We start from the raw sequence: 13,193 nt of genomic DNA, 5'->3' as shown, positions 1-13,193 counted from the left end.
GGAGCGGCAACGCTCCATCAGGTCGTGGTGAGCAGGCGCGGACCGCAGGGGGAACGCTTGGTACCCCATACCGTAGATGAAACCCCCAGGAGCGGGTTTGGTAGGCGCAGACCGCAGGTGGAACACCTAGAACCGCAGCGGACGGAAAACGGAGCAGCAATGCTATAGCAGGTCGCAAGGAATGGGCGCGGACCACAGAGGAAGCGCCTGCAGCCGTTGGTGGAGGGGAAGGCCATAGGCATTAATACTGGACCAGGTCCACTCGAGGAGCAGTCTCAGGTCGCACCTGATGAAGGTCACGAGCTACGTGACTGAAATATCGTGCAAGTACGACGCTGATATCCGGCAGAACACCCGACAACCCAAGATGTCATTAGATCGCCGGGAAAGCCCGAAGAGTTACAGTAACCAGACTGTTTACCACATACTTCACATCAATATCTCAAGGTTTTCCGCAGAGTTGACTTCATTAAGAGGTTCTGTGCCGATTGTAGAAGCCTCTATCAACTACACTGTAAAAACAAAAGTCCACTGATTTAGTTGGCAATTTTGTTTTAAGGCTTCAAGGTAAAAATATAAAAAGATTCCTTGGTGTTTTCTTGCCCCTCAGAGGTATTTAGATGGTATTTTTCTATTTAAATGAGGCCATTCTCGATCTGCTGGAGCGCCGTGGCGTTAGAATACATATTTGAAAGAGCGTCACTTGGTAGTGTCCTTATAGACGCTAAGCCCTTGCCGGCCATGGTGGCCGAGCGGTTCTAGGCGCCTCAGTCCGGAACCGCACGACTGCTATGGTCGCAGGTTCGAATCCTACCTCGGGCATGGATGTGTGTGATGTCCTTAGGTTGGTTAGGTTTAAGTAGTTCTAAGTTCTAGGGGACTGATGACCTCAGATGTTAACTCCCATAGTGCTCTGAGCCATTTGAACCATATGAGCTTAGCCCTTAACTTCAGTGATCTGACGGGAACCGGTGTTACCACTGCGGCAAGGCCGTTGGCAAACCAGTGAATGAAGCATTTGAAACTCCTTATGCACAATCCTTCCCGTGAAGTATTGTGGCCATTTAAGATGTCGTAATTTCGAATTCCACAGTGCCTCCACTCTCACTCGAATTGCAATTCCAGAAAAAGAAATATGTAATACATTTTAAACAAAATATTATATTCTAATAGAGACAGGAACACAGTGAAAAACAGATTACGCTATTTAACGCAAGAAACATCGCCCTGCATTGAGCGGAATACTTAATAACCGATCTCAGTTTACGTATACGATAGCGGTCGCATCTCAGCGATCAATAATACACACTTTTCCGGTACTTCAGTGTCAGCAAACGTGTTTACACTCTCACTCGGGATGTAATTCTAGAGTGCAAATATGTAATACATTTTAAATAAAAGTATTATGTTGTAATAGAGGCAGGAACAAAATGAAAAGTAGGTAACGTTGTAGTAACGCGGGGTATGTCACTCTGGATCCAGCGGAGTATTTGATAACCAAATCCTGCAAAACCACGCGTGCAGGGGAGCCCCTATTTGGCGGTAAAGGGACGTTTGGGGTGTGGGGGGCTTCTGAGCTAGGAACCCTCTCCCCTTATCCTCTAGCTCTCGGTAACAGATATAATATAGTGTGGTGTTTTTATTTCAAGAAAATGAATTAAAAGGCGGTATTACGCACGTCTTTAACAGTGTTGGAACTACGACTTTTCGTGGCTACTATTATTATTATTATTATCGTATGCATCAACTACAGTAATACACATTTAGCAAAACAAAGAAATACATATAAAATTGAACATGTGAAAGTATATACAGTACACAAGTTTTAAAGCGGCTAAGACTACACTCGGATGTTGGACTCGATCCAGCGGAGTGCCTCGTGAAATGCTTGATGCAGCTTCTCAATGCCACCAGGGAAGCGTCTGATTGGACATTCTTTCACAATGTGGCTCATTTTTTGGGTGTCACCACAGTCACACACACTTTCACTTGAAAAGCCCCGCTTGTGCATGTTGTATTTGCACCAACCCTCTTCAGTCCGATATCTGTTTAACTGCACCCACACCTCTCTTGGTTGGTGGAAGCCTGGAACTGGAACTGTTTGGACTGTCTACAAGTTCGTGGTTTCGGGTTCTTGTAGCTTGCCACTCACGTTTCCACTCTGCGTCCTGGTCGAATCCAGTGGGTAACATTTGGACTCCCATTTCATATGCTGGTCTTCTAGATTTGAGGCGTTTCCTGGACAGTGATAGCAAATCATCATGAAGAGGGATCGAGTTGTTTTCAGAAACTTGCTGACACAGGTTGTAAAGAGCAGATCTGTTGGACGGATGTTTGAATGCACTGGTAGCCAGCAATTTGGTGTAGACCGGATTGTACCACTAATTACTCTCATAACTGAGTTCAGTTGGACGTCTGCTTTCACTACGTGGGCGCTTCTGAGTCAAACTGGTGCACAGCATTCTGCTGCAGAGTATACCAGTGCAAGGGATGCTCCTCGGTGGAGTTATGTGGTTGCTCCCCATGTACTGCCTGCCAGCATTCTCACAAGGTTCACTCGTGTTTGTATCTTCTTGGCCAAGTTGGAAAACTGTTTTTTGTATGTTAAAGTTCTGTCCAGAGTGATTCCCAGGTATATTGGGCTTTCGTTGTATCTGACTGTGCCAAGAGGGCCGAACTGTGGACAGGCCTTTGGTGATGAAGGGCGATTAGAGAGGTGGAACAGGCTTACCTCAGTCTTTCAAATATTTGGTCTCAGTCACCATGTCTCAAAATACTCATAAAGTTTAGTAAGGCTGTTCGTTAGGTGTGGCTACTTAGAAATAACTATTCGTCTTAAAAATATTAAAATTATTCCATACCCCAAGGCTAGTACTTCCTTCCCCAACTAACTACCGTAAGGGCACCCTCGAACATGTATCTCAATTAGTATAAGGAAAGTGGATGCATATAGACATTGACATCAGCGAATAATAGTACACACACCTTCGGTGCTTCTTTGAACTTTTGGCAACAGTGTTTTCACTCTCACCCGCAAAGTAATTCCAGCCGTACAAATACACTCCTGGAAATGGAAAAACGAACACATTGACACCGGTGTGTCAGACCCACCATACTTGCTCCGGACACTGCGAGAGGGCTGTACAAGCAATGATCACACGCACGGCACAGCGGACACAACAGGAACCGCGGTGTTGGCCGTCGAATGGCGCTAGCTGCGCAGCATTTGTGCACCGCCGCCGTCAGTGTCAGCCAGTTTGCCGTGGCATACGGAGCTCCATCGCAGTCTTTAACACTGGTAGCATGCCGCGACAGCGTGAACGTGAACCGTATGTGCAGTTGACGGACTTTGAGCGAGGGCGTATAGTGGGCATGCGGGAGGCCGGGTGGACGTACCGCCGAATTGCTCAACACGTGGGGCGTGAGGTCTCCACAGTACATCGATGTTGTCGCCAGTGGTCGGCGGAAGGTGCACGTGCCCGTTGACCTGGGACCGGACCGCAGCGACGCACGGATGCACGCCAAGACCGTAGGATCCTACGCAGTGCCGTCGGGGACCGCACCGCCACTTCCCAGCAAATTAGGGACACTGTTGCTCCTGGGGTATCGGCGAGGACCATTCGCAACCGTCTCCATGAAGCTGGGCACACCGTTAGGGCACACCGTTAGGCCGTCTTCCGCTCACGCCCCAACATCGTGCAGCCCGCCTCCAGTGGTGTCGCGACAGGCGTGAATGGAGGGACGAATGGAGACGTGTCGTCTTCAGCGATGAGAGTCGCTTCTGCCTTGGTGCCAATGATGGTCGTATGCATGTTTGGCGCCGTGCAGGTGAGCGCCACAATCAGGACTGCATACGACCGAGGCACACAGGGCCAACACCCGGCATCATGGTGTGGGGAGCGATCTCCGACACTGGCCGTACACCACTGGTGATCGTCGAGGGGACACTGAATAGTGCACGGTACATCCAAACCGTCATCGAACCCATCGTTCTACCATTCGTAGACCGGCAAGGGAACTTGCTGTTCCAACAGGACAATGCACGTCCGCATGTATCCCGTGCCACCCAACGTGCTCTAGAAGCTGTAAGTCAACTACCCTGGCCAGCAAGATCTCCGGATCTGTCCCCCATTGAGCATGTTTGGGACTGGATGAAGCGTCGTCTCACGCGGTCTGCACGTCCAGCACGAACGCTGGTCCAACTGAGGCGCCAGGTGGAAATGGCATGGCAAGCCGTTCCACAGGACTACATCCAGCATCTCCACGATCGTCTCCATGGGAGAATAGCAGCCTGCATAGCTGCGAAAGGTGGATATACACTGTACTAGTGCCGACATTGTGCATGCTCTGTTGCCTGTGTCTATGTGCCTATGGTTCTGTCAGTGTGGTCATGTGATGTATCTGACCCCAGGAATGTGTCAATAAAGTTTCCCCTTCCTGGGACAATGAATTCACGGTGTTCTTATTTCAATTTCCAGGAGTGTATTTAATACAATGTCAATACAAGCATCATTTTGTGGTGAAGGCACTAACATACTGAAAACCAGTGAATCCTACAGTAATTCAAATGACGTCGCTCTGCATATAGCGGGGAATTTGAAAAAAAAAGTACAGTAATCGAAGATTTCAACTGAATTTCAAGTTATAATAATGCAAACATACACAATATTAAATGCTACTGGTGTTGCGTTCTCGAGGTACACCTGAAATATATGTGTACCTTATATCTTTCTTGTAGATGTGTGCTTAATGTAAATATTTCGTGATTGTCGAGGACGGAACCTATTATGTCCTTATGATTATTCACCGCTTTCGATTTAGAATGCAGCTAGACAGTCGTACAGTAGCAGGCGAATATTTCTTACCAAAATTTGCTTGATACCCGAATTGAATGAAGTTGCTGCCTCAGCCATCACTGATTGCAGAGACGTGGCACTTGTGATGGCGGGTGGGTGAGGGGCAGGGGTTGCGGATTCACTCAGCCGCCTCGGCCGGATCCTCGAGTGCTGGAGGCGTTGCTACGCGTGGCGATCTATATTTCAGGAGCCTGCCGCCGGTATTCCCAGGAGCAAGCAGACCTCTCTCTCCCTGTGCTCTCACGTACACCGTGTATCCAGGCCCTCAGCTACCACCCGCTATAAGCAGAGAAATACGGCTTCGGATAATCCAATTAGCATACTGTGAGAGTAAATTTTTGGATTCGGCGCAGTTGCAGGTTTTCGCACTTAAACTGGTGTCTCAACAGGGCTGCTCAAAATGGTTCATGAATGAGATCGCCATTCATTAAGGTTATATGTTCCTCTTTCTTTTACCGGAATTTTTGGTATGCTTTCCATTACGACAGTTACAGTACGCTTAGTCCAAGGAAAGGATAAAACAAATTAGATCAACGATCAACGTCACGTTGACGATACCCCTTACTACAGATGGTGGACAGGCTCGTGGTTTAAGCGACTGGGAAGGAACTCGCTGATGACAAGGTGTTCCTTTGGGGGCACGACAGCAATACATTTATGGCCTGTACTGAAATCATTTACAGGACGAGTGTGATTACAAGTAGTAAAGTAGTAAAATCTCCAAACTTGTTTATATATCAAAATAACGTAAAAACCATAAACGTACAAAATCACATACCAAAAGACTCATACAAACAGTCAATTTTAAATCTTATAAAAAGAGAAATAGAGCGGAATGACATAAAATGTAACGAAATATGCAATTGGCTGTGTGATCGCTGGACTAAAAGGAGATGAGTCTGCCGTCACTCTAAGAAAAATCTTAAAAGATTTTTAACACTTGTTATACTGCAGAGCGATACATTTTTAAACTGTAGTGTGTCGGTCTCATAGGCAACGATACGGGAAGTGTGTTGAACGTAGAGGATAGTGTACCTGAGAACACTTTTTTGTCCTTATTTCAACTTTTAGACAGATATGAAGGAAAACGTCCTAAAGATCTAAATAAGCTGTTTTCGCATTTTTTTTTTTTTGAGACATCAGATTTAATTTCATGCAACACCTTTAAATATTTCAAGTTCCACACATTTAAGCGCTCTATAATATTTTAAAGCTATGCGGCGTGTATATTAAATTCTTTAGTTACATAATTTTACAGCAAGTAAGATTCTATATTTTTAAAACTAGATATATAGCGTGTGGATATTTGTTCATCCACCATGCTTTGGAACAGAGGAAGGTGTTTTACCAAGAAACATGGGATATCTGCATTTAACTGAGTTCCGCTAATATCTTAAAATTTTTACCTCTCTTGAAAACGGAAATGAGGGTTCATTTCCAATAGCTTCGGCTTCAGAATGGATTGAATCTGTGACTGGTTTTTGATAATAATTTTGCTTGATTTTATTTCTGTAGTAGAGTAACAGTGTAACAGATAGAAGCCCAAGTAGGATACTGACGAGATTTTCTCGGCGGCATTGCTTTGAAAAATCAATAGAATATTTGGTCATAGGGAATTAAAGTCCAGGGAGGAGAAATAAGAAATTCAAGGTTCGTCGATGACACTACGATTGTTTCAGAGAAACCAAAGGACTTGGAAGAACAGTTGAAGGGAATGGACAGTGTCTGAAAAACATGATACCACATGAACGTCAACGAAAGCAAAACGAGGATAATGGAACGTAGTCGGGGAAATCAGGAGATGCTGAGGGAATTAGATTAGGAAATGTGAAACTTAAAGTAGTGAATCAGTTTTGCTATTGATGCAGCAAAATTGCTGATGATGGCCGAATAGAGGGGAAACGGCAAGAAAAGCGTTTATGATAATGAGAAATTTGTTAAAGTCGAGGACAGATTTAAGTTTGAGAAAGTCTTTTCTGAAAGTATTTGTATGGAATGTAGTCATCTATGTAAGTGAAATATGGGCGATGAACAGTTTATATTAGAAAAGAATAGAAGTTTTTGAAATGTAGAGCTACAGCATGGGTAGATCATGTAACTAATGACGAGGTACTGAACAGAATTTGGGAGAAAAGAAATTTGTGGCAAACCACTAGAAGAAGACATCAGCCGGTATGACTCATTCTGAGACATGCTGGGATCACCATTTTAGTGCTGGAGAGAAGCGTGGGGAATAAAATGCGCAGATAGAGACGAAGAGATGGTTAAAGTAAGCAGATTCAGAAGGATGTTGGTTGATGTAGGTACTTAAAGATGAAAAGGTTTGCACAGGGTAGAGTAGCAAGGAGAGCTGCATCAAACCAGTCTTCGTACTGAAACCGCAACAACAACAACATATGACCATGCTGTACCGTGGAACATATTTGTTTTTCATTTGATAGAATTTTAATGTTCTAGAGTAGTTTTGTAATATCAGGAAACGACTGCAGCACATAAAAATTTAATCCCATCATTTAAAAATGGAATAAGAAAATATACCAACTTTCTATTACAAGCTGGCTGGAGACGCAAGTCTGAAAAGTGTCTCAAGTTACACCACTTCCCCCTGATATTAGAATGAAAAGAGCCGGCCGAAGTGGCCGTGCGGTGAAAGGCGCTGCAGCCTGGAACCGCGAGACCGCTACGGTCGCAGGTTCGAATCCTGCCTCGGGCATGGATGTCTGTGATGTCCTTAGGTTAGTTAGGTTGAACTAGTTCTAAGTTCTAGGGGACTAATGACCTTAGCAGTTGAGTCCCATAGTGCTCAGAGCCATTAGAATGAAAAAGTGGCCGACGTACAATTGAGGATAACATATAATGAAACACTTTACTACATTCTGTTACATTTCATTTTGGGTAAACAATAAGACAAAAAGTAAGCCATGAACAGCTGTGACGTAACACACCTCCTGGATGTTTCAGTGTACTGGCGAAGTACAGTGACAGTACTACGTTACACATCCTTTGCCATGCAGTTCACAGTGGTTTTTGGATGATGCATATAGATGTAAATGCCAACGGCCTTGCCGTAGTGGAAACACCGGTTCATGTCAGATCACCGAAGTTAAGCGCTGTCGGGCTGGGGTAGCACCTTGACGGGTGACCATCCGGTGTGCGGAGCGCTGTTGGCAAGCGGGGTGCACTCAGCCCTTGAGAGGCAAACCGAGGAGCTCCTTGATTGAGGAGTAGAGGCTGCGGCATCGTAAACAGACATACGGACGGGAGGGCGGTGTGCTGACCACATACCCCTCCATGTCAGCATCCAGTGACGCCTGTGATCTGAGGATGACGCGGCGACCGGTCGATACCGTTGGGACTTCCAAGACCTGTTCGGACGGAGTTTACTTTTTAGTTTATATATATATATATATATATATATATATATATATATATATATATATATATACTCCTGGAAATTGAAATAAGAACACCGTGAATTCATTGTCCCAGGAAGGGGAAACTTTATTGACACATTCCTGGGGTCAGATACATCACATGATCACACTGACAGAACCACAGGCACATAGACACAGGCAACAGAGCATGCACAATGTCGGCACTAGTACAGTGTATATCCACCTTTCGCAGCAATGCAGGCTGCTATTCTCCCATGGAGACGATCGTAGAGATGCTGGATGTAGTCCTGTGGAACGGCTTGCCATGCCATTTCCACCTGGCGCCTCAGCTGGACCAGCGTTCGTGCTGGACGTGCAGACCGCGTGAGACGACGCTTCATCCAGTCCCAAACATGCTCAATGGGGGACAGATCCGGAGATCTTGCTGGCCAGGGTAGTTGACTTACACCTTCTAGAGCACGTTGGGTGGCACGGGATACATTCGGACGTGCATTGTCCTGTTGGAACAGCAAGTTCCCTTGCCGGTCTACGAATGGTAGAACGATGGGTTCGATGACGGTTTGGATGTACCGTGCACTATTCAGTGTCCCCTCGACGATCACCAGTGGTGTACGGCCAGTGTAGGAGATCGCTCCCCACACCATGATGCCGGGTGTTGGCCCTGCGTGCCTCGGTCGTATGCAGTCCTGATTGTGGCGCTCACCTGCACGGCGCCAAACATGCATACGACCATCATTGGCACCAAGGCAGAAGCGACTCTCATCGCTGAAGACGACACGTCTCCATTCGTCCCTCCATTCACGCCTGTCGCGACACCACTGGAGGCGGGCTGCACGATGTTGGGGCGTGAGCGGAAGAAGGCCTAACGGTGTGCGGGACCATAGCCCAGCTTCATGGAGACGGTTGCGAATGGTCCTCGCCGATACCCCAGGAGCAACAGTGTCCCTAATTTGCTGGGAAGTGGCGGTGCGGTCCCCGACGGCACTGCGTAGGATCCTACGGTCTTGGCGTGCATCCGTGCGTCGCTGCGGTCCGGTCCCAGGTCGACGGGCACGTGCACCTTCCGCCGACCACTGGCGACAACATCGATGTACTGTGGAGACCTCACGCCCCACGTGTTGAGCAATTCGGCGGTACGTCCACCCGGCCTCCCGCATGCCCACTATACGCCCTCGCTCAAAGTCCGTCAACTGCAGATACGGTTCACGTCCGCGCTGTCGCGGCATGCTACCAGTGTTAAAGACTGCGATGGATCTCCGTATGCCACGGCAAACTGGCTGACACTGACGGCGGCGGTGCACAAATGCTGCGCAGCTAGCGCCATTCGACGGCCAACACCGCGGTTCCTGGTGTGTCCCCTGAGCCGTGCGTGTGATCATTGCTTGTACAGCCCTCTCGCAGTGTCCGGAACAAGTATAGTGGGTCTGACACACCGGTGTCAATGTGTTCTTTTTTCCATTTCCAGGAGTGTGTATATATATATATATATATATATATATATATATATATATATATATATATATATATATATATATAAATGCAGAACACTGTAGCACAAAAAAGTCTTATTTACGTCACCTCTATTCAAGAAATACCGGATGTCTTATTGTTTAGCTCTATGTCCAACAATGTAGTAAAATGAAACTTCCTGGCAGATTAAAACTGTGTGCCTGACCGAGACTCGAACTCGGTACCTTTGCCTTTCGCGGGCAAGTGCTCTACTATCTGAGCTACCGAAGCACGACTCACGCCCGGTATTCACAGCTTTACTTCTGAATGCAGTAAAGTGTTTTACTGTATTAAGTTATACACTATTGTACTCTGACCACTTTTTATCTCTACCTTTCAATCTGATACAGTCTAGGCCACGTCACTATTTTTAACAGTCTATGATTAAAGCAATAGTTTGCTCTATCACTAAAAGGCTCGTTTGATAATGTATACTCTGTCAGAACTCTTCATTTTCAGTTGTATTTAAATATTATTTTGTCGACGGCTGCACAGAGGAAACTGGATATTACAAAATGACAGCCAGTGTGGTGGATTATTGACGTAGTGCTTGGCTTGCACCCCATGCAGCTATAATTTGGAAAGCTACGAGGTAATCAACCTGAGCCTCAAAAGGAAAAACAAAGCAAGTCATTCATTAGGAGAGTACATGTCAACAAAAGAGGTTGGGCAACGAGAAAACTGAGGGAATTGATGTACGTAGTTTCAGAGTATCACTTCGTTCTCCTGAGGAGAACAGCGATTTATTTCGCTAAAACAGAAGAGAAATCCAAATATGAGTCTCTGATCTTCTTAAAATTAAAATAACCTTTTCTTTAGGTGATTTGCAAGAAGCATACAGGTTTCAGTTCGGCGGCTTCCAGTGATTCCTCTTCGAAACTCTCCATGAACAGTTTGGCTACGCTACGTGGACGACACTTTCGTCATCTGGCCACACGGACAGGAACAGCTTCAGATTTTTCTACAATTCGGTGCACAGTAACATTCGGTTTACCACGGACACTGAGAAAGATGGAAAAATACCGTTTCTTGATGTCCCAGTGGAACGTAGGTCTGATGGCTCACTGGGTCACAGTGTGTACCGCTAGCCTACACACACTGACCTGTACGTACATGCCTCCAGCTGCCACCATCCGGCGCAGCTTAATGTAATGCTCAACACCTTGGTACACAGAGCACACTCGATCTCTGATGAGCAGAACTTGACAACGGAACTCAAACACCTGGACACCGTGTTCCGCAAGAATGGTTATGGCAACCGCCAAATCCAAAGGGCCTTCCGACAACAGAAGTGCAGCAAGAACCGAGATGAAGAACAACCCGAAGAAGAGAAGCAAGCTCTTACCTTTCTGCCGTTTGCTGGCAACGTGTCGTCAAAAATAGGGAGACTGTTAAGGCGACACAAGATTGACACAGTCTTCCGACCACTAGCAAAGATTCGTGACCTACTAGGAAGGGCAAAAGATGACGTAGTCCTTAAGAAAGAGGGCGTATACAAAATCCCGTGCAGCTGTGGCAAATCCTACATCGGCCAAACAGTTCGCACTGTCGAGGATCGATGCAAGAAACACGAACGTCACACCCGCTTACGCCAACCCAGCCATTCGGCCCTAGCAGAACACTGCATTGAAACCGGACACACAGCGAATTTCGAAAAGACAAAAATCCTGACGGCCACAAGTGCCTACTGGGACAATATCTACAAGGAGGCCATAGAAATTCGAGTAACAGATAACCTCATCAACAGGGACTCCGGGTTTCAACTTAGCAAGGATTGGAAACCATAATTAAACACCATGAAGGAGCTACGGAGCGAGCGGACGCGAGATCCTTCCGCCAGGGCGGACGGAGATGAACTGCCCCTACCACTGGGCGTGGCTGCAGCTACCCCCACCCCTCCCACCACGCGGCGCCCCGCCGGCCGTCCACACCGGGGTACGACTCGGGACCCCGCAGACATAAATACCACGGACAAAGCGCAGACAGATCATTCCATCAGCATCACCTTATGATGGCGGAACGTTTATTCGCCGAAATATCGTGCAACTTCGACGATCGGATCCTGCTGGATACCCGAGAACCTTGGATACAACCATAAGTTTATTTTTGTCTTTTTGTAATGTCACCTTGGCAGGAATACGTAATGCACACAGCAACATTGTCGAATATGTTTTTTTAGTAGTCCCGTAATACGATGTGGAGAGGCATAATGTTGTGTGATGCACTGACCACCAATTCTTTGAACTCGGTGCACCCGTGCTCAACATTATTGTGACATTGTACTTCTTTCGGCAGTGCGACGTCTCTGGGGTCCATTCAGCCCTGACTTCATCAGCGCGGATGATAAAGCGCGACCGCACCGAACTGGCAAGGTGGGGGAGCTCATGGAAAGAGAGGACATTCAGAGAAAAGACTGTCCTGCCCGTTTCCCCGACTGAAATTCTAGGGAACGCGTGTAGGACGCGTTGGAAAGATGGATTGCAGAACGTCCACACACATACCAATGACCTTCCAGCAGCTATCAACCATACTGGTGAAGAAACTGAGCGCCGTGCCACAAGAACTCGTTACCTGCCTTGTAGCCAGCATGAGAGCAAGCTTCAGAGCGTGCATAGCCTGTTGTGGTCATCACACTCCCTATTAAAAACCATGTTACGTCTTTTCTAACGTCCAGGAGTCCATCGTAAATCGAGATGACGTCATTGTAAGTAGAATGAGATTTTCACTCTGCAGCGGAGTGTGCGCTGATATGAAACTTCCTGGCAGATTAAAACTGTGTGCCCGACCGAGACTCGAAGTCGGTACCTTAGCCTTTCGCGGGCAAGTGCTCTACCATCTGAGCTACCGAAGCACGACTCACGCCCGGTACTCACAGCTTTACTTCTGCCAGTATCTCGTCTCCTACCTTCGAAATTTTACAGAAGCTCTCCTGCGAACCTTGCACAACTAGCACTCCTGAAAGAAAGGATATTGCGGAGACATGGCTTAGACACAGCCTGAAGAATGTTTACAGAATGAGATTTTCACTCTGCAGCGGAGTGTGCGCTGATATGAAACTTCCTGGCAGATTGAAACTGTGTACCCGACCGAGACTCGAAGTCGGGACCATTGTCTTTCGCGGACAAGTGCTCTACCATCTTTTTTTTTATGTTTGGTCCATAGGAGATAGTTGACTGACGAAGTAAATGTACACAAGTAAACAAAATCCCTTCTTTTGGGGTTGTGGAAAGAAAATAGGTCCGCTACATTCTTCCATCATTGTGCGGGAGCGAGTTTATAGGAGAGCCAGGCGTACTTCTGTCTGCTGGCGTCTCATGTTTGCGTCAGCAACCTATTAGTGCTGCTACACGAGGGCAAAGGGTAAACGAAATAGCCACCTTGTTGGCGTAAAATGAATGAGAAACTTAATAGATAATTTCATAAAGAAAAAAAA

The 13,193-nt window shown here is 46.7% G+C and overlaps 1 pseudogene; it reads left to right on the top strand.

Annotated features, from left to right (window-relative positions):
- The first annotated feature begins 7,908 nt into the window (after window positions 1–7,908).
- On the top strand, window positions 7,909–8,026 carry LOC126089889 (5S ribosomal RNA; annotated as a pseudogene).
- Window positions 8,027–13,193: the final 5,167 nt, after the last annotated feature.

Source organism: Schistocerca cancellata, chromosome 6 (assembly GCF_023864275.1).
Source record: "Schistocerca cancellata isolate TAMUIC-IGC-003103 chromosome 6, iqSchCanc2.1, whole genome shotgun sequence".
Taxonomy (NCBI): Eukaryota; Metazoa; Arthropoda; class Insecta; order Orthoptera; family Acrididae; genus Schistocerca; species Schistocerca cancellata.
This window is presented reverse-complemented; position numbering and strand designations above follow the sequence as displayed.